A 26,918-nucleotide genomic window follows, 5' to 3' on the forward strand; every position below is an offset into this window, starting at 1 on the left:
TCCGCCAAGATGGAGGCGTAAGTGGAAGCACTGTGCCTCCCCCCACAACCAAGTTTAAAAACAACAAAGTTTTAGCAACAAAAACACAGCCAAAACCACAGAAAATTGAACTTCACAGAAGTCTGACAACAACGAACAGTTCAGCCAAACTGGTAAGAGGGGCAGAGCCAGCAGCAGAGTGGGGTCACAGGCAAGATCCACCTGACCAACCAGGGCCCACGACCTAGACGCACCTGCAGCTGTACACGGATCCCAGGTGTGGAGAAGCAGGCGGACTCACTGAGGGCTGACCACGGTCACATATTTGCGCGCAGATAAACCGGTGAAGGGGGGAGCGGTGAGAAAGACCGTGCAGGTCCCAGTGGCAGGAAGCGGCTGAGGGGACCACCATTGTCCCTCTCTGACCCGCCCCCACCTTCAGCAACACAAACCAGCTACCTGGGTGGCCCCGCCCAGGTGAACAACTAAGGCTCCGCTCCTAACAGGCACAAACAGATCAAAACATGGCTCAAGAAGAACTTAGAGCCCCAGAGCCGATAAATCTAAGCGATGAAGAAATAGCCAAACTTTCAGATGCACAGTTCAAAACACTGGTGATCAGAATGCTTACAGAACTGATTGATTTTAGTCACAAATTAGAGGAACATATGAAGTCTAAACTAATTGAAATGAATGAAAATGCAAAGGAAACCAATAGTAATGGAAAGGAAACTGGGACTCAAATCAAAGGAGTGGACCAGAAAGAGGAAAAAAATGACCGAACAGAAAAGAATGTATAAACAAGAATTCAAAAAACTGAGGAGAGGCTTAGGAACCTCCAGGACATCTTTAAATGCTCCAACATCCGAATTATAGGGATACCAGAAGGGGGAAAGGAACAGCCAGAAGGGGGAAAGGAACAGCCACCAGTGGAAAACTTATTTGAACAAATAATAAAGGAGAATTTCCCCAATCTGGCAAAGGAAATAGACTTCCAGGAAATCCAGGAAGCTCAGAGAGTCCCAAAGAAGTTGGACCCAAGAAGGAACACACCAAGGCACATCATCATTACATTACCCAAGATTAAAATGAAGGAGAGAATTCCAGAAGCAGCAAGAGATAAGGGGACAGTCACCTACAAAGGAGTTCCCATCAGACCGTCAGCAGATTTCTCAAAAGAGACCTTACAGGCAAGAAGGGGCTGGAAAGAGGTATTCCAAGTCATGAAATCTGATGTAGGTCATCAAAGACCTACATCCAAGATTGATCTATCCAGCAAAACTTTCATTTCGAATGGAAGGGAAGATAAAGTGCTTCTCAGATAAGACCAAATTCAAGGAGTTCATCATCACCAAGCCCTTATTATATGAAATGTTAAAGGGACTTATCTAAGAAAAAGAAGATAAAAAAGATGAACAGTGAAAGGACAGCAAACACACAGTTATCAACAACCACACCTAAAACAAAAGCAAACTAAGAGGACAGCTAGATCAGGAGCAGAACCATAGAAATGAAGATCACATGGAGGGTTAGCAACAGGGGAGTGGGAGAGGGAGAAGGGGGGAGAAGGTACAGAAAATAAGTAGCACAGACAGTAGGTAGAAAATAGATGGGGGGAGGGCAAAAATAGTAGGGGAAATACAGAATCTAAAGAATTTGAGACACGTGGTCATAAACTAAAGGGGGGGAATGGTGGGGGAGGAGTGTGCAGGGTGGAGGGGAATGAAGGGGGAGAATAGAACAACTGTAATGGCATAATCAATAAAATATATTTAAAAAAAAAAACAGTTCAAAGCACCAGAAAAAATACAAAAAAGCAACAAAGAGAGAGCCAACCTATCAGATGCACAGTTCAAAACACTGGTTATCAGGATGCTCCAGGAACTCACTGAGTACTTCAACAGCATAAAAAAGACCCAGGCAGCAACAAAGGTCACATTATGTGACATAAAGAAAAATCTCCAGGGAACCAACAGTGAAGGAAAGGAAACTTGAACTCAAATCAATGGTTTGGAGCAGAAGTTAGAAAGAAACATTCAATCAGAATGATTGAACATTCTGATTGAACAGAATGAAGAAACAAGAATTTTTTTTAAAAATGAGGAGAGCCTTAGGAACCTCCAGGACATCTTTAAATGTTCCAACATCTGAATCATAGGGGTACCAGAAGGAGAAGAGGAAGAGCAAGAAATTGAAAACTTATTTGAACACATAATAAAGGAGAACTTCCCTAATCTGGCAAAGAAAATTGACTTTCAGGAAGTCCAGGAAGCTCAGAGTCCCAAAGAAGTTCCAACTGCCCAAAGAAGTTGGACCAAGGCACATCATAATTACATTACTCAAGATTAAAGATAAGGAGAGAATCTTAAAAGTAGCAAGAGGGAAGGAGAGTTACCTACAAAGGAGTTTCCATTAGACTATCAGCTGATTTCTCAATAGAAACCTTGCAGGCAAGAAGGGGCTAGAAAGAAGTATTCAAAGTTACGAAAGGCAACAACCTAAATCCAAGATTACTCTGTATAGCAAAGCTATCATTTAGAATGGAAGGGCAAATAAAGTGTTTCCCAGATAAGGTCAAGTTAAAGGAGTTCATCACTACCCAGCCCTTATTATATGAAACGTTAAAGGGACTTTTCTAAGAAAAAGAAGACCAAAAATATGAACAGTAAAATGACAACAAATTCACAGTCATTAACAACTGAACCTAAAAAAAAAAACACTAAGCAAACAAATAGAACAGGAACAGAATCACAGAAATGGAGATCACATGGTAATCACATGATTACCACTGGGAGGAGTGGGACTGGGCCAGAGGGGAAAAATGTACAGAGAATAAGTAGCATAAATGGTAGGTAGAAAATAGAGAGGGTAAGAATGGTATAGGAAATGTAGAAGCCAAAGAACTTTTATGTACAACCCATGGACATGAACCGAAGGGGGGGGAAATGCAGGTGGGAGGGAGTGTACAGGGTGGAAGGAGTAAAGGGGAGGAATGGGACAACTGTAATAGCATAATCAATAAAATATATATTTTAAGAAAAGTGTCAAGATTGTAAGTGAAGAAAAAAATTCTATCAAAGATGTACAACAAAAAAGATTCTACCCAAACCTAATTTATCACTCTAGCTAATATGTAAAATGCTTGAAATTCCAAATAAATTCTAACAAAGCTAAACACTAGGTATAAGGCTATTTCATTTTCACTTTTATTTGGGTGAAATTAACCCACTAGCATCTTGTTCAGAACTCTGTATTACCTGATGAATTTGAATTAGAGCCAGCACTACACCTCAATGAAATCCCTCAGACTTCACTCTGTGCCTTAGAACCTTTAGCATCAATTTTGGACCCAATATGAACTTTCACCCAGACCTCCACTTTCATTTAGGTCATTTACTCCATTATCAGCACCACTCCTGGTCTCATTCCCTTCTTCACTTCAGAGACAAATGACACACTAAGAAAAAGATGAAGATAAGCCTTCAGATTGAGTAATGAATTCCAAAGAATGATTGTTTTTTAATGAAATAAAATTTACCTCAGAGAAGTCTAAAAATGGAAAAGATTTAGCCTAATGCCTGACATTTACTAAATACTAAAAAATCAGAACTATTATTACTGTGCTTTCATTTCATACATTGACTTCTCCTGATAGTAATACTAACAAGCAAGACTCTAAAAGTCCTTTACCAAATGAAAATTTTCAAATACACACAACAGTCTAGAGAGGAGAGTTTAATGAACCATGTCACCTAGCTTCAACAATTATCATCACTCTGTCAATTTTGTTTCATCTATGGAAAAATCTATTCTTGAACAATGCAGAAGTACCCAATGTGTTGACCATGAAGAAATGATGAGTATCATGCAAAAAACTTTATTTTTGTCTCTTAGTGGTCAGTTAAATCTGTTCATAAGTAAACCAACCTCTGCCCTTGAGAAAAAACTCAAGTAATCCTCATGACTTTTCTGGTCCTTCATAAGGAACAGAAAATCATATGGTCACTTTAAATGGTAAGTCTCAGTTCAATCATTTAAATAACTAACCTCACATAGACAACGAGGGAAATTTTAAATATGGACTATATATTATTTAACATTATTTTATCAATGGTGAAGTCCTGGGTGTGATAATAATATTGTAATTACATAAGAGAATATCTTAATTTTTAAGATAAAGAAGCTGAAGTATTTAGGAGTAAAGTGTCATTTTCAAACAATTCAGCCCCATTCCATGGACCAAAAAAGTATACACACAATAAATACACATAGCCAAATGTTACTAACTGATAAAAGGTATGAGGTATTCATTATATTTCTATTTCAACATGTCTGTAAGGTTCAAAATTTTTCAAAATTAAAAGAATAGATCCAAATAATAATCAAAACTCCAAAGTACATTTAACATTAAATCTTTTGTTTTCCATTCAGCAGGGGCCTGCCCAGAGCTGGGCACTGTCAGTGAGGGAGGGTACAAGACTGTTTTCTTCTTACCAAGAAGTTTCTCTTCTGGCATCTTCCTGAGTTTTCTGAGCCCACCAGGGTCAAGGTCACGAAGGTGAGAAGAGATCAGGCATATGGGACAGTCCTTACTTGATTGCCATTATATCAAAATGGCCTAGGGCTATATGGCTACGGCAGGTGTTTAAAGCTAATTTTTCCTCTCTTGGGCAGCTTATGTGCATTGTTCCAAGGGTACGATTCTCCAATTGCAAAACTCCTGCCTGGGGCAGTGCTCTCTCGCAGCTAAAAGGGACCCACGCAAAGCTCCCCACCCCCAGATCAGCTTCTGACCTCTGGCCCTGCACCCTACAGGTCCTTACTGCTAGGACCCTGTTGCCCTGGCAAAAAAAAAAATCCTTCTTGGGCAGGATCTCTTTTTAAATACCACCAGACTGATATTCATATTCTGTGATACATACACCTTTTACCTATTGAAAGACAGGAAGGAGTGCAATTACTTCTCAGAGCCAGCCCTACTGCCACAGGATGCTTGAACTTTCCCTGGCATGAGTCTCTGATGACCCCAACTGCAGAACCCGTATCATACAGTTTGAAACTCTTCTCATTAGGCTTGGTAAAAGATTCAGACATCCCTGACTTGTGGGATGCAAGACTAAAACACACAGCTGAAACAGGAAAGATGTCTCACTGGACCAGAGTAGAGCAGGCAGAGCGAACTAGACCACAGCAGAGCAAAGCAGGTGGAGCAGACCAAAGGGAAGCAGAGTTGTCTAGCCCAGGAAGGGCCTCACCTCAGGGCTGCCTTGCCCAAAGGTAGCCTCACAGCTGTGCTGTTCCATAAATGATCTATAACACTACTGAGCTATTCCATAGCAGTTCTGTTCCACTTCCATGCTATATTATCACAATTGAACTGTTTGCACAGAATAAAGTTTCCTTGTTCACCACAACACAAACTGAGGATTCCTGCTGGTGTTGAATGGACACCAAAAACCATAGGTTGACATTTAGTCCACATTTTTTTAAGCAAATGTAATTATTACATGCCTAGTTCCTTAAATTGTGGACTCAAATCAGACAATCAAAATTTCTGAAGGCCATTACCACTGCTTCAGGAGGCATGTCTTTTTAATCTTTTCAATGGCAGAACAAGCACCCAACACATAATGGGTTCTTGAGAAAATGTTTTTTGAAGGGATAACCTCAGCAAATGACAGTAGGTATAAATAAATGGAAGGGTGTATAAAGTTAAGCAATGACAAAAGACTTTCACTGACTGACGGACTATCTGAAAACAGTCTGCTCAGTCAGTGAAAGTTGTGCTAAGCAAAGCACATTTGGTCCTCCCTAGTTTATACAACTACATAGGCCTCTGAGAATCTTGAGAACATAAAAGGGCAACCAAACATCCATGTGCTTCTCTGTTCTACCATATGACCTATCTCCACACTTACTCATGGCATACAAAAATATATGTCTCTCCCACTTGTATAAAAGTCACTGACGGCTTAATTATTTGTGTTCACCCAAGCCACCATAAACCGTGCTTGCTCTCAATTAGAAAAAAAAAATATGTTGACCAATACAAGTTAAATTAGAGGGCTCTCATAAAACTTAAAAAAGATATTGATTGTATCAGAGAACAAGCAGTGTGCCATTTCAGACTGCAGAGAGCAACCCACCCCCCAATTTTTACTGGGTAAACACTACCTATATCTAATGAATGGAGCCTTTTTTTTAATGTTCCTTACTCTAGAACCACATCCCTACAGAAAGATCTATCCTTAGGACAGCATGATGTCTGGAGTTGGTAGTACACTCTTACACATACGCTTACTCACTCAAAGGGCCACACTGGAGATCAACTTCAAAATACCCTAATGGCTATTTTAAAGAGCATTTATGTAAATATTTAATAAATATTTGCAGAACATCAACCATGTGTCAGGCCCTATGTGAGAATCAAAAATGATTAAATCATTCAATAACACACATTTTTGTAGGGAGGATTTGACCAATACTCAAAAACCTGTTAACATCCTACTAAGAAAAACTTAGTAGGTTTCTTTATGGTTTACCACCATAAAGAAATGGGAAACTGTGAAGAATGGTTACAATTTTGACAGGGAGAAGCGCTTTCAGCAAATGAAAAAGTATTACAGAAAAATAAGTAAGCATAGGAATGTAGACCAAGATGCTGGAGACTTTTGTTGGGCATAAAAAAAAATAAGAAAAATAAGGGTAGGAAAAAAAAGACTAAAGCCTAACTAGACAGTCTCTGAAGTGCCCGGGTTAAATATTAAAACTTTCTTTTGTAATAAGAACAAAGAAAATGTAGGTTCAAGGAAGAAGAGAGTCATTGAAAACTGAAACTGGTCTCAATATGGACAACATAACAGAGGAAAAACAGAAATTAGGAAAACTGGGAGGGGAGCATTTTCAATAGTCTAAGGTTACAGATGTCCACACAACAATTAAAAGAAGAAATCATCAAGAAAAAAGTTGAACGATGTTCAACAATATTTTAACAACAGGCTATATATAAATAAAAATCTTTTCTTAGATGTACACAAAACTTTTTCTTAAATTTCAACACTAAAAAAAGGAAATTACAGGGCATTTCTAATTGTAGCAATAATGTAATAACTGGTACCAGACCTGCCCCCTTCACACTGTAATCAACCAGAAAACTGTACAAAACATACAAAACTGTTTTCAGACACTGAACGATATGGCAGTACAGAACTGTGAAACCTGAAGGGAAAACAGTAAGGTGAACCCTATGGTTACCTGTTTTCTACCTGGAGGCACTCCACTGACCATAATGCAAAAAGATAAAAAGTACATGGTGGTTTAGATGAATTGAGTGAACAAGTTATCAAAGTTTTAGGAAGCCAAAGGTGGAATTTGTAAGGAGATAGTGAATAAGAGAAAGGAGCTAGACAGAGAAAAAGCTCCCCATATCTATGACCCTGGCTGATGAACAAACATGAGAGCAAGAGCCTAAAATAGGTAGGTTTGGGGTAGGCCTACCTGCTTTTTGGGGTAACATCTAGAAGATGTTCAAGATTAGAACAGAACAGGAGAGACCTCATTGATCATACATGCCCAAAAGAGCATAAAAAAGGGTCACATCTTAGTAATAGATGAAATTCGCTCTACATTAAAGGCTAATCAAGAATAATCTTAACAAAGTTTAAAAACCAGCCTGAAAAACATCAAGTTAATCTACAAAGTGCTTAAAAATGCCAGCCAAAGCCCTAGCTGGTGTAGCTCAATGGATTGAGCATGGGCCTGTGAAGCAAAAGGTCACCGGTTCGATTCCTAGTCAGGGCACATGACTGGGTTGCAGGCCAGGTCCCCAGTAGGGGGACACATGAAACGCAACCACACATTGATGTTTCTTTCCCACTTTTTCCTTCCCATCTCCTCTCTCTAAAAATAAATAAATAAAATAGTTTTAAAATGGCAGCCAAAACTAATGCTCTGTATAAAAAAGACTATAAAACCAGGACACAATAATAGAATATTCACAATGCCCATTAGCTAACCAAAAATTACCACACATGTAATGAAAAAAGGTGACTCACAGATAAGACAAAACAATGGATTACAGAACCAGAAATGGCAGAAATGATGGAACTAGCCTACTGATAATTTTACAAAGCAAGTACATAAAACAGTACTCAATGTATTCAAGAATCTATTTTTAAACATAACATGAAAATGAAAAAAAAATAAAAGCTACTTTCAAAAGTATTAGAACATCCAGAAAGTAAATCAAAATATCTTTTTAAAGAAAGGTGCTATATGGTCTGTGATAATGTAGAAGACAGGATCATTTAACATGAAGGCATAACAATAAAAATTGCCCAAAGAGAAGAGCAGAAAAGAGGAGGCTAAAAAAAAAAGTGATGTGGTTCTCAGTGACCTGTGGAGTAACTTTGTCATTGATCACATGTGTGACTGGCACCCCAAAAAGAGAAAAGCAGGAAAGTTTTGAAAGATCTAAACGTTTTCAAATTTGAGAATGATAAAACCTACCTATCCAAGAAACTCAAATAAACCTCAAACAGTATGCACACCAGAAAACTACATCAATATATACATTTTTTTTAAAAGTTAAACACTGTTAGTAAACAGAATATGTAAAAAACACAAAGGTTTAAAAAACAAACTATAACACTCAATTTACAGGGGGAAGAAAAAGAAGCCCCGCTGACTTCTCATTAAAGGAAAGATGCTCTGCTATAAGAAATGTTGAAAAAAACGTTCACCAAGCTGAAGAAAAACTTTACTATTTGGAAGCACAGATCTACATGCAAGGATGTCCAACCTGGGACCCAAGGGCCACACACAACCCAGGTTGGCTGAGAATTAGCCCCAACACAAAACTGTAAATTTACTTAAACATTACGAGATTTTCTTTGTGACTTTGTGTCACAATACAGAGATGACAACTCTTCTTCTTCCAGAGTGGTGCAGAGATGCCAAAAGGTTGGACATCCCTGAAAGGAATGAAATACAAGAAGATATATATGTAAGTAAATAGACTTTTTTCATGTCCAATTCCTCTTTAAAAATTTGACTTTTTAAAGAAAAAAAGTAATATAAAACACTGTGGTGTTTTACATAACATACAGAAGTAAAATAACTAAATTGTAGAACAGAAGGAAAGAAATGCCACATGTAAAGCTTCTAAATTACACAAAGTGGTATAATATTATTGGAATACAGACTGTTGAGTTAAAATGGTATTGTAAATCCTACAGAAACCACTAAATTTAAAAGTAAAAATATACAAATATATAACTACTAATCCAAAGATAAGGTTAAAAATACAGTAATCCTAAAGAAAGATAAAAAAGTAAAAACCATATGGAACATAGAGACACATTTCATAGACAATTTGCACATATTTATTTTGATTACTGGATTATGAGTTCTTTATATATTATAGACACAAGTCCCTTAACAGAGATATAATTTGCAATTGTATATACTATCCAGTGGGTTGCCTTTTCATTTTCTTGATGGTGCCTTTTGAAGTGTCCAAGTTTTAAATTTTGGAGACCAATTTATCTATTTCATCTTTTGTCACTTGTGCTTTTGTTGTCTTCTAAGAAGGCTTTGCTTAACCCTAGATTAAGATTTACACTCATGTTTTCTTCTACAAGTTTTATCATTTTAGTTCTTGCATTTAGGTGTACAATCCATTTAGCATTAATTTTAATAGATGGCATAAGAAAAGGGACCAACTTTATTAGTTTGCTAATGGATACCTAGTTGTCCCAGCACCACTTGTTTAAAAAATTATTCTTTCTCTACTGAATTACCTTGGCATGCTTGTCAAAAACTAATTACGCAAAAATGTAAGGGTTTATTTCTGGATTCTCAATCCTATTCCACTGATCTATAAGTCTATCATTCTACCAGCATCAAATACCCTTGATTACATTACTGTAGCTTTATAGTAAGTTTTATATCAGGATGAGTCCTTCACTTTCCTTTTTCCTCAAGACTGTTTTGAAGATTCTGGGTAACCTGAGTTTGCATACAAATTTTATATCAGTTTATCATTTTCTGAAAGAAAAAAAAGGTAGCTGGGATTTTGATAGAGGCTGCCTTGAATCTCCATTTCATTTGGAGGAGTACTGCCATCTTAATACTACTATTAACTCCTCTGACTCCCCAAAATGCAATGTATTTCTATCTATTTCTTCAATTTCTTCCAACTTTTGTTGGTTTTGGAATATAATTTTTCTACTGCTTTTGCTAAATCTGTTCTATTTGATTTTCGGTTGCTATTGTAAATGAAATTGCTTAATTTCACTTTTATATTGCTCATTGCTAGTGTATAGAAATACAACTGATTTCTGTACATTTATACCTTGCAATTTGCTAATCATTCATTAGTTGTAATAGATTTTAATGGATTCCCAAGGATTTCTATAAAGAATAACCTGCCATCTACAAATAGTGATCATTTTGCTTCTTCTTTCCAATATAGATGCTTTTATTTCTGTTCTTGCCTAATTGTCTTAACTAAAACCTCTAGTACAAATTAAATAGATTGGTAACAGCAACATTCTTGTTCCTGATTTGGGGGAATTGTATTCACTTTTTCACCTTAAGATGTTAGGTGTGTTTTAAAACCAGATGTCCTTTATCCTGTTGAGGACATTTCCTCTTATTTCTAGTTTAAATGTTTTAATTATAAAGGGGGGTGGATTTTTTAAAATTCCTTTTGTCTAATGAGATCATTAACTTGATACCAAATCTGACAAAGACATCACATCACCCTGTGTTAGTCAGCTCAAGCTGCCGGACCAAACACCACAGGCTGGGTGGCTGAACCAGAGGAATTTATTTCTCAAGAGTTCTGCAGGCTGGGAAGCTGAAGATCAGGTGCTCAGCAATTTGGTTCCCTAGTGAGGGCCCTCTTCCTGGCTCCAATACCTTCTCATTGTGTCCTTACAATTCGGAAAAGAGGGAACAAGTAAGCCCTGGTCTCTTCCTCTTCTTTTAAGGACACTAATACCATTATGGAGGCCTCACCCACATGATCTCATCCCAACCTAATCGCCTCCCAGAGCTTCAAGACAAGAATTTGGGAAGGACACAAGCATTCAGTCCATGACACTCCCGGGGGGGGGGGCAGGGGGGTATCCCTCAGAAATATGGGTTTACAAATCATTAACAAAATATCACAAATCAAATTCAGCATAATATTAAAGGATAATATATCAAAACCAAATGTGGTTTATCACAAAAATACAAAGGCTAGTTTAATATCTAAAAACCTAATTGTATTTATTAGATTTTTACAAAATTTATTTTATTTTACTAGATTATTTTATTGGATTTTGCTAATAGCAAATTTTATTAGATTATTACAAATTTTAAAAGAAAAACCAAATGATCCTTTTTATAGGTACAGAAAAAACATATGACAAAACTTACCATCATTTATAACAAAGGCTCTCAGCATACTAAAAATAAAAGGGAACTTGATCTATCTGATACAGGGCATCAATTAGAAATGTACAGCTAACATTATACATAATAGAAGTCTGAATACTTTCTCCTCAGACCAAAGCAAGAATGTTCACTCTCACCACTTTTATTTAACATTGCACTATAAGTCCTACTGGAAGGAAGGAAGGAAGGGAGGGAGGGAGGGAAGAAGGGAGGAAGGGAGGAAGAAGGGAGGGAGGGAGGGAGGGAGGGAAGGAGGGAGGGAGGAAGGGAGGGAGGAAGGGAGGGAGGGGGGAGGGGAGGAAGGAAGTTAGGAAGTTAGTTAAGAAGGGGTTGGAAGACTCTCTTCCCTTGTAATTAACATACTCATTGAATTCACACAAAAAAAGCCAAGAGAATTACTGATTAATAAGGTAGCAAGCTATATGTTTAATATATGAAATTCAATTGTATTTCTCTACACTAACGATGACCAACTGTCAAATTAATTTTTTTAAATAAGTAAATAAATGAAGATATACCATGTCTGTGGACTGGAATAACTCAGAATTATTTAGAAATTAGTCCCCCCCAAACTTATCTACAGATTTTATTCAATGCCAATCCAAATTCCCACAGGCATTTTATATAAATGTCCATCTAATTCTACAATTGATATGAAAAGAGAGAGAAATTAGAGGGCCTACATGATTTCAAAAAAGAACAAAGTTAGAGAACTTAAACCATTGATTTTAAGACTTAGTATGAAAGAGAAAGACTATTAACATGACAGATATATATATCATAATAGCAGTCTAGGAAAAGATCTATACATATATAATCAGTTGTATATATTAGACCTATACGTATATGATTAGACCTATACATATATCATTCTTCCACTTTTTAATGAAAGTGGCAAGATAACTTAAAGGAGAAATGATTGATTTTTAATCAAATGATCCTTGAACTAGATATGGCAAAGCACCAACCTTGATCATTACCTTACACTCTATGTACTCTATGTAAAACACTAACTCAAAGTGAGCCCTAGCTGGTGTGGCTCAGTGGACTGAGTGCCAGCCTGTGAACTTAATGGTCACTGGTTTGACCCCTTCAGGGTACACACTTGGGTTGCTGGCCAGGTTCCTGGTTGCAGGCCTGTGAGAGGCAACCAATCAATGTTTCTCTCTTTCTCCCTCTCTTTCTAAAAATAAATAAACAAAATCTTTAAGAAAAGAAAACTAACTCAAAATGGAAGAGACCTAATATAAAAGTTCAAACTACAAAAATTTATAAGAAAACACAGGGAAAAAAATCTTCACAACCTAATGCTAATCAAAGATTTCTTAGAAACACCGCCCCCCCCCAAAATAAATCACAGACAAGAAAAAGAAAACATTGAAAAACTGCATTTATTGAAAATTTAAAAACTTGTTCTTCAAAAGACACATCACTGAAAAAAAAAGGGCAATCTCCAGACCAGGAGAAAATATGTCTGACAAAGGATTTGTATCCAAATATATAAAGAACTCTTGTAACGGAATAACAAGAAAATATGCAATCCATTTCTTTATAATGAGCAAAAATATGAACAGATACAAGTAAATAAAAAGATCACAATCACTAGTAATCAGGGAAATGCAAATAAAAACCACAATGAAATGCAATTACACACACTCTACTAGGCACGTCTTAAATTTTTTAATTTATTTTTTCTACCACCATTTATCCCTCCTCTACTCTCTTCTGCTTCCATCCACCCTCCTCCCTCCCACAAGCACCACACTGTTGTCTATGTCCATGAATTCCTTCGTTTTCTTTTTTGCTCAAGCCCTCCACCCTGCAGCCCCCCTCCGCCAACCCTCTTCCTGTACCCAGAGCTGTCAGCCTGCTCTCTATCTATGAGTCTGAGCATATCTGAATTTTAAAGAATGGTAACATCAAGTGCTGGCCAGAACTAATCACTTCAAAAGTTTGATGGTTTCTTACAAAGTTAAATACACACTTACTGATTGTATTCCTGGACATCCAACCCAGAAAAATTAAAGCATATGTACAGAAAGACTTGTACATTAACATTCATGGTAACATTATTCCTTACAAAAAAAAATTCTAGGCAAAAAACTAGAACCCCCTCAAATGGCCATAAGCAGGTAAATGGATAAGCAAACTGTGGCACACTTATACAATGAACACTAGTCTGCAGAGAAAACAAACTACTAAGACACAGTAAATTTCAAAGACATCATGCTGAAAAGAGTGCATAATGTATTATTCTCTTTATATGAAACTCTGGAACAGGTAAGACATTCATAGTGACAAAAACCAGGTCAATAGTTGTGTGGAAGTAAGGATGAAGGGGGTGAGAGAAATGACTTGAAAAGGGACATGAGGGAATTTTTTGAGGTGATCAACTGTTCTATACCTTGATTATAGTAGTAGTTACATGCATGTGTATATTTGTCAAAACTCATTGAACTATATATTTAAAACAGGTGCATTTATTATATGTAAATTGACCCCAATATATGTTATTTCAAAATTAAAAAGCAGAAGAAATACTCAGCCATTTGGAAATAGCAATCGTCCAAAGATGCCAATTTAAGGGCACATCAAGCTTTACCACAGGTTTAAGCCCTATACAATAAGTTTTTGTTGTCTTTTATTTATTAAATCAATTATGTATTAAGTACCAACTATGAGCCAGGAATTAATTATTCTAAGTGTGGTGGTAAAGTAGTAAACAAAATAAAATCCCCTGCCTTCATTGAGCTTTTATTCTAACAAGACTGACTATAAAAAAGTAAAACCTGCTGTTACTTTGGGAAAGTGTGAACCAGAAAAATTAAGCAATTGGGGAGGAGGAGGAGGAAATTTTAAATAAGATGGTAAAGGAAGGTCTCACTAGGAACGTAACATTTCAATAAAAGCTTCAAAAAAAGGTTAGGAATAAGCTCAGTACTTGTCCAGGGGAACAGCATTCCAGGCAGAGCGAACAAGTGCAAAGGCCCCAAGGCCACTTATTCAAGGCACATATGGTGTCAAGCGTGAATAAAGTGTAGTAAACAGCCAAAAATTAAGGCTGCAGGCCCAACAGGTGTGGTTCAGTTGGTTGGAGTGTTGTCCTGTGCACCAAAAGGTCACATGTTTGATCTCCAGTCAGAGTACATACTTAGGTTGCAGGTTCAGTCCCCAGCTGGGGCACGTGTGACAGGCAACTGATTGATGTTTTTCTTCCATTGATGTCTGTCTGTCTGTCTGTCTCTTTCTCCCCCCCGCCCCCCAGAATCAATTTTAAAAAGATGAAGCTCCAGATGGCAAAATATCATGAGCATTACAGGCTGCTACAAATATATTAGCTTTTAAATGTAAGTGAGAAAGGAAACCACTGAGGTTCCAAACCGAAGGATGACAAAACTTAATGTGTTTTCACTGGTTAGCTTGGCTACTGCACTGAGATTAGACTAAACTGCTGGGTTAGGAGTTGAGAACTGTAAGAGGAAGCAGGAAGACCAGTCAGAGGGCTATTAAAATAATCCAAGTAAGGCACGATAATGGGTTGGACCAGGTAGTAGTGGACTTGCCGACAGGTGGTTATATCCAGATTCGACATGTATTTTTATGATAAAGCCAACGTGAACTACTGATATAAGGTATGGATGTGAGAGAGATCAGCAAGGGATGACTCCAAGGTTTTTGGAATGAGTAACATGAATGACTTTGTCATTAACTTAGATGGAGAAGACTACAGATGCAAAAAGTCTGGGTAAAAAGATCCACTGAGTTTTGAGCATTTTATATTTAAATACCTTTAAGTATCCATACGTAGGTATCACAGGACAACTGGATGTATGTCTGGAGTTCAGAGAAAAAAGTTCAGAGAAAAACCTCTTACAAATGAAACATTTTTTTTTGGCAAAGTAAATCACTAGATATAATGATATGTGTGTGTGTGTATAAAAGTTTTAGGAAATAATCCTTGCTTGATTTTAATGTATTAGGGCCTCAGCACTAATGGATTGTTTGTTTTCTAATTTACATAAATCCATACAAGTCTGCTAGGCACTTCACACGTTTATTTTTACTTTCACATCCGAAGTACAGCAATATGGATAGATAAGGTGTATATTTAAGATAACAGCATGAACAGACACATTCCTGGAGCTACAGCTATTTAAAAGTGACATTAGCATCAAGATACTCTGAGAAGGTTTTAAAAAACAAATACTTGTTATGAAACTAATTGTATTTCCAAATACTGCTTAGGATTGTAAGTAGAAATTACCATGTTCTCTACATTTTACTGTCTGCAAATCAAGGAAAATGAGGGACTTTGAGATTAGACTTGGAAGTTTGGTTTTGATGCTAATAACCATCTAGGTTCTACAGTGAGTAACATTTCCACACTATGTCACATAAAGGAAGACACTCTGCAGTACTAAACAAATGCAAAAATGACATGTAAAACTATCAAACTTCAACCAAAATTGTAACATGGACAAGATTAAACAGTGGTTGAACCCATTTTTTCAAAAGAAGTTTTCAGTGTGAATCAGCATTATTTCTCCCCAGGTGTCTATTCATTCCCAATGCCATGCCTTTGATCATTCCCTCATGCTAGAATGCCTCCCTTTCCTTCAAGACTCAGCTCAAATTCGGCCTCTTCCACAAAACCTGCCCTGAACCATGTAGTATTCAGTTCTTTTCCACATGAGCATTGCCACTTACAAGTCTAGAGTACCTATATCATTCTGTCATGGATCAAGTTTAGCTGTTTAAAATAGAAGGTCGGAGGACAGAAAAATCTTAGTCATCTTTGCCTTCCCTAAAATGCTTAACCTAGTACCTTATATATCAGGTTGTAGGTACTCACTAAAGGTTCATTCAACTAAATCCTATTAAACTAAGAAAATGGTCAAACAGACTGAACTCAGTGGCACACGTGCCTTCACTGCCTTTTATCACTTTAAACATATTCTTTCAAATCTCACTTCCCCAAATCTCACTTCCTCACTTTTCTCCATAACACTCCAGATAAATCTTATTACTTCTCAGGTACTTTCAAATATTGTTAAATATAGTCTAGTCCAGTTTAAACCTTCAATTTCATATCTTATTCAAAGGCTATCCATGCACCCTCACTTAAACATAGGCCAGCCAAGAGAATATATGTAGTCTGTTTTGTTTCTTTTCCCCCCAGTATTCTTCCTGGCTCTTTCACCTTTTTCCACTTCCTTCCTCACATTCTGGTTCCTCCAAATCAGACAAGAAAGAGGAAAAGGGACAAATGTCCTGTGTATGTAGTTCCATTGAGTTTTACTAGATGGCCAGGAAGTAGAATGACCTGATATCCTCGTGTAATTATTGATAGTGTCTTCTCTCATTCTCTGAGGAGCCCAGTTTGTACAGTACCTTTCAGGTCTTCACAGCAGGGTAGCCCTAAATTAAGCAAGCAAAGAGGCTGGCCCCTCCATCCTGCATAGTTCACTGGTATTGAAGACACAAACTCAGACTGACCTCTCTTATTATACCACCCACAGTCTCATATGGCAAGCAGCCCTCCTTGACAGGATCCATCAAGGTAACTCAAGCCTAGTCACTTCCCCTGGGGTCTACTTGATCCACAAAACAAAATTCTTATCTTCTTACCATACCAGATAGGCAAATACCAACTCTTCCACTACTGCCCTCTCACTCAAGGCACCACCTCACTGGCTCCTCTCACTTCTCCCCTCCAGAAACAAGTCTATGTTCAGGAATTCCCCAAACTCCAGGAAACATATATCACACTTTCTCAAGAACTCTCTGAAAGATACCATTAAAAAATCAAGAAACAAGATCCGATAGTTCATTAAATATCCAGGCAAGAAATTAAATACCAATATGTACTTCTGGAAGACAAGCCCAAACCCTGGGCTGGGAATAAAAGGTTCTTTTGGGGGAGAGACAGAAATGTCACAGAACTCCCACTGGATTAACAGTTCTTCACCGGAATGATTATTTGCATACCCCTTTTCCAATCTCTCTTACATAAGGGTGCTGGGTGCTGCAATTCTATTCTTTTCCTAAGTCCACAGCCCTCTTTAGAATGCAAGGATACTTATCAACCTTTATTTTCAGCTTTTGGACTTGAGCTGAAAGCCTGAAACAAACAAGTCCTACTTGTCATCCTATTAGGTGCAATTCCCCTACATTATATCTAACTGCTTATAAGGGACTCTTCATTTCAAGAGTCTCTCATTCAAATCTTTAAGATTTAATTCAGGTATTTAAATCTTTATTTTTTAAATAAAGATTTACAAAAAAAAAGGAATGGGGTGCTAATGAATAAACAGATCAAGGGAAGGAAAAAAGGAGATTCCTCATTTGGTCAAACAAATTTTACCTTAGTAGAGATTAGTATATTATTCGTGTTCAAACATTTCATTTAGTAATTATATATACACTTAATGAAGAGCCACTGCATAAAACGAAGAATGCCCATGTTAAAAATCAGATTGAAACATATGATATCTAAAAAATAAAATGGAAATTTTAAATTCTATAAAACACACCAAGTCAGCAACTGCACACAAGTATTCTAACTTTTTGAACGTTTGCCTACCCCATCTTGCTTTACAAAATTCCACCATTAGCACCTGTTTTCACTCACCAAAAGAAATCCAAAGAGGATTTTTGCCTTTACATTAATGATAATTGCTTCTCCACTTCATTATCACTTACAAAATGTTTCACAGGAACTCTACTTTCAGATAGTGGGGAGAGGGGGACACCTGTATATATTTAAGTTGAGTTATACATTATAAATTACAATTTTTAAAAATATATATCATAAAACTACTAGATTTCACTAATTATATAAAGAATGCTCATAAAACACGCTGGCTGTACAAAAATCTCACAATATGCACCAATATCTAGATCCAGTTCAAAATATAGATTTATAAGTTCAAAATGCACAATGGGAAAGTGTTCAAAGTGTGCACAATGCACACTTTGGAAAAGTTATGCATAAATGTCTAACATTTAAACTTATGCCAATCCTATGACAGAACAATTCCATTCCTAGGTATTTAACCCAGAGAAATCAAAACTTAAGTCCAAAAAAAGACTTATACAAAAATTCTGTTTATAGCAGCTTTATTCACAATTGCCAAAAAAAAATAAATAAAATGTCCATTAACAGAATAATGGATAAAGAAATTGTGGTAAAATACAACGTGATTCAACAGCAAAACAGAATGAACCACTAATACACACAATAACAAAGACAAGTGTCAAAACCATTATACTGAGGAAAAGCCAGGTACAAAGCAAGACATACTCTATGATTTCAATGTATATAAAGTTCAAGAACAAGCTTAATTTATGGAAATATGGTAGGCAGTTAGATAGACATGAGAAGAGCAATGATGGGGCAGACTCAGAAGGTCACCAAGACAGAAAGCCCCTGGGTGCTCAGCAATGGGCAAAACTGGGAAAACAAGGACCTTGATCCCAGGGTAACCTTTCCTCACCTGGCAGGTTGCTAGTCTCAAGGGTTGGATTCCCCTGAGAGGGAATAAATAAGGGAGACGCAGAAAAGCCCTGAAGCATGAATCCCCCAGGACAATGAGGTTCTAGCCCTCATCAAATACATCAAGGCCTTATTTATGTTTCAGCTCCAGGCCCAGAAAAGCAGCAAAACCAGACAAGTGAGGCTGTGGCTAACATCAGGACCAGTTGCATTGACTAATGACCCCCTGTCCTGGCACCAACCAATCAGTAGAGATCACAACCCTGAAAAAAGTGCTAATGAATATTCTGTTGTGATCCTCTCCTCAGACCTCCAGATACAAACACTTAAAGGGTGACCCAGTGTGGCTCAGTCTCCCACCTTTCCCCACCTCCTTCAACGCTGAATGACCTTCTATTACCTCTGTAACTTGTTTCCTGGCCCAATTTCTTCTACATCTCACTTTTTAAGTATCTGTGCCTTTCTAAATAAACTTTCTCTTATATGTTGAGTCTTGGCTCTGAATTCTTTCTTAGCCAGAACTCAAGTACTGAGGTTGCTGAACTGAGGACCAATCACGGGTAACATTCTAGTGGCATTTTGCCACTAACAGAAACAAATCAGAACAGTGATTGTGGGGAGGAAAGGGGAGAAATGATTGAAAAGAGGCATAGGAAACTTTTGGGGGTGTTAAAATATTCTATTTCTTAAATGTAGATAGTTACATAGATCTACACACTTGTCACAATTAACAGGATTTTTAGTATATGAATTATAACCAACAAAACTAATTTAAATCCAAAATGGTATCTTACTTCTGGATATCAAGGATACCCAGCTAAGGTGCAGTATAATCTCTTGCCAAAAGCTAATTATATATTGGTAATAATAATAAACTTATAATAAACTAAATCAAATTCCAAAACACAAATCCTACTCTAAGTTTACCCACTACCACAAAGATACAAGGATAATTTTAGCCTATAGTAAAATATGTGAGGGTTCACAGAATGAATGAGAACAATTCGCATGTCTTCTAAAACAGGTGGTCACTTTTGACTACCATAAAATATAAATACAACTTCATGTTAAAAATTAATTTCCCCCACTTAAAGAATATTTTCGCTGCCTACTAGCAATCTTTAAGAAGTGTACTACTTACTTTCAGTAACACCTATTTCTAAATCACTTTTCCTGATCTCTCTTCCTAAGTTTCCTTCTTTTTAACTACTTCACTCTTGAATAATCCTTACTTTTTACCCTTTGTCCAACTCCCTTGTTTGTCTATAACTGGCTTGCTAATATTTTCCTATATCTTCAAGCAATTAAAAACATTTTGCATTCTAACATTTTGAGTTGAATAATTTCAATAATTGTTTTCCTGTCTTTGTTACAGCATTCCTCACTGAGGTGCCCACATACCCACACTGAGGCTGCTTTACCACACTGCCACTTTGGCTGTGCTTTTTTTTTTACTTCACTCCTCCAAGGGACCAGTGAATAACAAAGCCAAAGATCCCTTACCATTGCACTCTATACCTTAAAGAAACATAACTGAAGCATTTGACTCCAAATCCCTACTGCGTAATTATCTTTTACATTTAAAAATGCTGCTGCTAAAGAGCACTGTTCCCAACCAAATGACAATGTATCCTAAGGTGATGATGTTTTGTTCAGGACTATGTATATGACTGCCTGTAAAAGCCTATAAACATTTAATTCTCATGTTAATGGGCTTCATGACAGTGTTTTCCACTGCTATCACTCCTGTACTTCAAACTGTTTGGCAGTCACCTGGGACTGTATCAGACTGCTTTCAAGAATTTTTCTACACATGCTATTTGGAGTTGAATCCAATTCAGCTTATGCTCTACTGTATAGAAGTTGTTATCATTGCTCATTATCACAGACCCTTCATATATGAATTCTGTATGGTGACATCACTTATACCTAAAAATATAGCTACACAATACTACTATACTAATATTAAAGGCAACACACAAAACAAAGTAGAAAAATTCTGAAGTCCTGATACAATATTTGTGGACATATCAATAGGCTCCAACATCCTTCTATAACACTAACATGAAGTCATTTATGTTAAAAATGATTACTCTTAAAATCTTCCCCTAATGTAAACTGGACTTGCAAATTTATTATTATTATTATTATTATTATTATTATTACTATTTACTCATTTATCAATCGCTAGAAAGTAAAGGCCTCTGCACAAAATAAGCCACAAGCTGTAGGACTCTCTATCTTTACTTCTTACTCTAAGACCTTGGATATACCACTCAGCTTCTAGTTTCCTCATCAGGAAATTAAGATAACTGCACCTGCTTTTTCAAGGTATGGAAAGAACTGGAAGTAGCTTATGCAAAGTGTTTTACTCAATGTCTAGTATATAGGAAACTTTCAATAAATAGTACATGGTAATAATAATAAACCACTTCATTCCATTCATATATTTACTCTAGTTAGTACCCTTATCAATCCAAAAAATGAGTACTCATCTATTATTATTACCCATCACATTTACTGTCTCTTCACCCTTTACATTCCACTCATTTCTCATTGTCTACAACAGCCTCACTTTCTCCACTCACAAACTTATTTCCACTCATCTTCAGGAACGGCAGCTTTAACCAGCAGTTAGGGGGAAAGGTAGTTAAGGAAGAAACCACCTAACCTGTCACTCTGCTAAAATAAGCACAGTTATGTATACCTACTATATCCTTACCTCACACTAATCTTTATTCAAGCTTTTTGGAGGTCCATAAAAGTTAGGATTTAGTGTCTTTATCATGTCCTATAAACATAATGACTAAGTAAGTCCTATGTAAAGGAGTGGACAAAAAAGATGCAATTAATGAATTCTCAAGACACTCTAAATCCCAATGCTTTGTCGTCTCAGAAATCAATTCATGAGAACTCACCATGTAGCAGGAATGGGAAAGGATGAAACTAAATCTTTTCATTACTGGTACAAAACTAGTTTGAAACACCTGGATTTTCTTCTCCTTGTTATACTCAAATCAATTATTGGCTCAAGAACCATCCGAAAGATTAACACATGCTTTTCTGCAACTATGTTCTCAAATTCCAATAAACAGCACTTCCTTTCTGCAATAAACTAGTTTTTCAGACTCACTTTATGAAATATCTTCTCAATTTCAGTAAGAACAGGTGAAATAAGAGTAACTGCAACCTATCAAGTTTTATTTATGCATTATACTACACATTATATTTTTTAAAGATTTACTTTTGGGAAAAATAATAATGGCAATCTATAAAGTGCTCTGTTTAATATTCTCTCTTTAGAAGACCAAATGGAATTCCTGATTTAAATGTCTATCAACGTTAAATCTATATGATTTATTAAATACAACCTATTCATAAGATAAAAAGGTGTTTGCTGCCTTATTTAAACACACACTGCCACAAAATCAGTGTTTCCTTAAGTATCTTATATTTGAAATTGTCAAATTTTCCAAATACTAATCAGAATAATCTCAAACAAAATCCGCAAGGCCATTCAATTATGGCACAATAAATGAATGACAGAACATTTCATTTCAAAATCCCTGAGTTTTAGAATCTAACACCTAAGAGCATCTCCTTTCATTCCAGATTCAAAAGCACTTACAGCATTGAAATGCTACAACACACCTGTCTTTCAATTATAGGCATTACTTCAATGAAAAAAAATAGCATAAAAACCATGAAATGAAATCAACTCCACATAAAGCTATTGTATTATTCCCATCTCTAATCTGACTTGTAAATTAGATGTGTTTAACTTCCACTCTTCAGCAACCCACATATCTTTTTCCTGGCAGAATGGTTATGTTAGTTATACTGCATTCTGACCAAAAACGAGCCATAGTGGCAAGTGGCACACTGACAAATTGAATGGTACAGGCCTTGAATAAAGATTTCAAGGTAAGTCATGAGGGAATCTTTTTCTGTTTGTATGAACTATTATGTTTTATAACCTAGACCACCAGAGTTTTTGTTGAACACTAAGATAAAAAAAATGTTAAAGATTCACTGAGAAAAGAAATGGGATTCAACCTTGAGAGAATCTACCCACCTCTTCAGAGAATTTCCCAGAACTGCTTTCAAGTCCTCTATAACTGATATAAGTAGATGTATGTCAAAAGCAGGGACTCTAACCAAACAGAATATTGATTTGGTTTATAGAATACTTTGATGTTCCAGTTTTCTTGTGATTCAGTAATTTTAATGAATATATAGGTTTATTTCCAGTTCACACCTGCTCACTAAATCGTTTTAAGTAAATTTAGTTAATAGATCTTAAGTTATTAATTAGTATTTTAATTTATTAATCATTCTATGTAGAGTAGTACTGTACAGTATGATTTTTCTACTTACTACTGAATTCAAAAGCTTACACAAAAGAGTATTTTCCTAGAAATTTCTCGGTACTAACTTTTTGAAACTAGAAACATTATTTTCATACTCTAGGAATGAGTATTTTCAAGAATGCTCTAAGTAAAAATTTCAATGTGAAAATTATACTCCTTAATCTTTTTAGGTTAACTTTTTTTAGTTTGAGCAGATGTTTTTCTTTATAGTACTTGTCTTACAATAAGAAAACCTAATAATAAAAGGTGTAACTATGTAAGTTCCACAAATACTCAGGAACTTTAATGACTGATTACCAAAGCGATTACCATATATTATTATGGAGTAATACATTACACATTCCCCAACTAAAAATCAAATTTACTTCAAACACCCCCACCAAAAAAAAGTCATTTTTATTTAAGCAGAGTCATCAAGTCCTTCGAATCACAATAGGGCATGATACCATATTGGTGTCACATTCTGCCAGTCATCCAGAGAATAAGTGAGCCTTCTTTTTCAACTTCTTTGTCTACTAGAGCATCACTGGACCCAGCAGGCAGCTCACCCAGACAATTTCAGTAATGGATTTTGGCTTTCTGTGCATTACAGACGAAAATCTTTACGAAGTATCCAGTTTGTCTTATAGCTGAGAGTTTTGAACCTGCGGCAGATGTCACATACAAATTCTTGAACGGATTTTTATCATCTGCGTCACCTATAAAATAAGACAGTGTCACCAACAGTGTTGTCCTGGAGAACATCTATTTCAGTAATGCTAAGCCTTCTGCATCATAACTAACAGTCACTTATTTTCCTAAACAGTAGTCCACAAACTAGTTTCAGTAGGCCAGAATGCAGCCCACTACCAGTTGTCCTACAGCCATGATCTAACAATCAATTTTCTATTTAAAAACTTTTTTTAAACTTTTGATTTTTTAAAAAACTAGTATTTTGTGACCTGTAAAATTATAAGAATTTCAAATTTCATTCTCCATAAATAAGGCTTTAGTGAAACATAGCTATTCGTTCATTTATGTATTTTTCTATGGCTACTTTCATGCTACGATGGCAAACTTAAATAGATGCAACAGAAACACCATATGACCCATAAATGCCAAAATGTTTATTCTCTGGTGCTTTAAAGAAGTTTGCTGACCCCTAACCTACAGGATTTTTAGTGTGTAGGTAATATGATACCTAGTGTCTCTTGCATGAAGAACCTAAATGTAATCACCCAGTTGTTCCCATTTATTTCCATCCATTTGTTTAACACATAGTCACGTGCCACATAATGATGTTTTGGCCAACAAACTGCATATTACACTGGTCCCAGTAAGCAGAAACCCCAAGAGAATTCATAGTGAAGGTTTTAGCAGAAATTCTTACAGACCAACAAGCTCCTCCAAAGTTTGAAAACGTGGACTCCAACACTGAATGGTTTTAACTCCAACACTGAATAGAGAGGAATGTTCATGGTGCATTATTCACTTATAAGCAAACGTATGATTAAAAAAAGAAACAAACCAAGTAAAACAATAAGGACACAATTCTGAACAGAGGGACATCACAAAGAAGAGCCTCAGGCAGGTCCTTTGGGACATGTTCTAGAGGGTACTGTTATCAAAGGAAATGACAGCTCTATGCATGTTTTTGCCCCTAAAGACCTTTCAGTGGGACAAGATGTGGAGCTGGAAGACTGGTATTTATGATCTGACCCTGTGTAGTCCTAGGCTAATGTATAATTTAGTTTTTAACAAAAAAAATGTTTAAGAAGTAAAAAATAAAGATAAAAAATGTTAAAAATAAAGCTCATAGAATAAGGATATTATGAAAATATTTTGTACATTAAAATGTGTTGTTTTAAGCTGTTATTACAATACAAAAGTTAACATTTAAAAAGTATAAGTTAAAAAGTTACAGTAAGCTAAATTTATTATTGAAGAAACATACTTTTTAATAAATTTAGTGTGCAGTGTTTATAGAGTCTACAGTAGCATACAGTAATGTCCTAGACCTTCACAATCACGCACCACTCACTCTCTGACTCATTAGGAGTACCTCCTGTCCTGCAACCTCCATTCATAGGAAGTGCCCTACAGAGACATACCATTTTTTATCTTTTACATATCTTTTACAGTGGTATTTTTACTGTATCTCTTCTATGTTTAGATATGTTTATACACAATACTTACCACAATGTTACAACTGCATACAGTATTCACTATACTAACATAATGTGCAGGCTTGTAGCACAGGAGCAAGAGACTATACCATAGAGCCTAGGAATGTAATAGGCTGTACCATCTAGGCTTGCACAAGTGCACTCTATGATGTTCACACAACAACAAAATTGCCTAACAAGTCATTTCTCAGAATACATTCCAACTCATTTGTCACAATGTAAGATACATATGACTATATTTTTTTGATAAACCTGTCACTCTGTTGTACACAGCTACAGTCACTTTACTTTCTATTTTGGCTCAGCCTTGCCTCAATCCAAAGGGTCAATACTACCCTTGGGTAGAAAGAGGGCTAAAAGCTCAGCTTCTGGTCAAAGTCTAATCATCAACATCAGCCTTTGCTGTGTCCCCTACTTCCCTGGGTACTGGATTTCTGCTTCATGGCAACCCCTTTTCTATAACAGACTTCCTGTACTGGATTATCAGTCTTAAAAGTCTCTATTTCCTGCTAGCGACCCTAGGACAGTAGGCTGAATCATAGCATTCTTGAACTGAACTGTACCAACTAATCACCTCCCTAACAGCCACCCTGTGATGTAATTTGTTTGGGATCCCTGTGAAGACCTTACATATTTCAACACCCTCCTGGTCTCCATTACTCTTCCTAATCATGACTGCCCCTGGAGTTGTTCAATTTCCTTTTATGTTCAAACTTCTAACCTGTAAATCAGTAAAGTCAACCTTCCCAATTGACCTATCATTCTGTTTCTGGAGCTCAGTTCATATAATACCCAAGCATAAGAACACAACAAAATCCTATATAGATGGATTTCTCAACCTAGAAACATCCACTTTAAGATAATCTCTTTGGGTGGGCTGGAATGGGAGTAAAAAACAGAAAACTGTACTTGAACAATAATTAAATAAATTTTAAAAAAGAAATAAAATAAACTTATTAAAAAGGATAATCTCTTACTTTTTATCAACTGCTCCAAAAAGGGAATATACCACCTCCAAGTAGAATACCTTCTCCTTTTCCCCTCAATCATCCCAAAGTTTCTACACCTGTTTCATTTGAGAGTGTTTCCCACCACCCTCTACACACTTGGGGTGCCTAAGATACCTGTGGTTTTTTTAGCATAATTTCAGAATGAGGTATGCTCTTGCTTCTATTAAAGGTTTAATACTCCTGTTTCTATTGTAAGGATAAAAGGGGAGTTTCTTGCCACCAATGGACTGCAATGGAGAAACGCACCTGACCAGGTTTCTAGGAGTCAAAATATAATTCCCCACAGAAACATGTTAATAGTCCCCAATGAACTATACCCATACTATTAATGGAACTATAGCACCCATCATATAATATAATAATAATACTATTAATGGAACTATAGCACCCATCATATAATATAATATAATAATAATATAATATAATTCATATTATATCATTGCAAATAACTAAT

The 26,918-nt window shown here is 36.3% G+C and overlaps 1 protein-coding gene across 6 annotated transcripts in view; it reads right to left on the bottom strand.

Annotated features, from left to right (window-relative positions):
* Positions 1–26,918, bottom strand: part of GTDC1 (glycosyltransferase like domain containing 1) — a 379,255-nt gene that overhangs the window by 343,059 nt on the left and 9,278 nt on the right. For 3 of the 6 annotated variants that reach the window (XM_053670687.1, XM_053670686.1, XM_053670688.1), the window contains one exon: positions 23,736–23,987. The exons of the other annotated variants lie outside the window; for them this stretch is intronic. The gene's annotated coding sequence lies outside the window, so the exon portion shown is untranslated. The remainder of the gene's footprint in view (positions 1–23,735; positions 23,988–26,918) is intronic. 6 annotated transcript variants of the gene reach the window in all.

The sequence above is a fragment of the Artibeus jamaicensis genome, unplaced genomic scaffold (genome assembly GCF_021234435.1).
Source record: "Artibeus jamaicensis isolate MK-2021 breed Jamaican fruit bat unplaced genomic scaffold, CSHL_Jam_final contig_603, whole genome shotgun sequence".
NCBI lineage: Eukaryota > Metazoa > Chordata > Mammalia > Chiroptera > Phyllostomidae > Artibeus > Artibeus jamaicensis.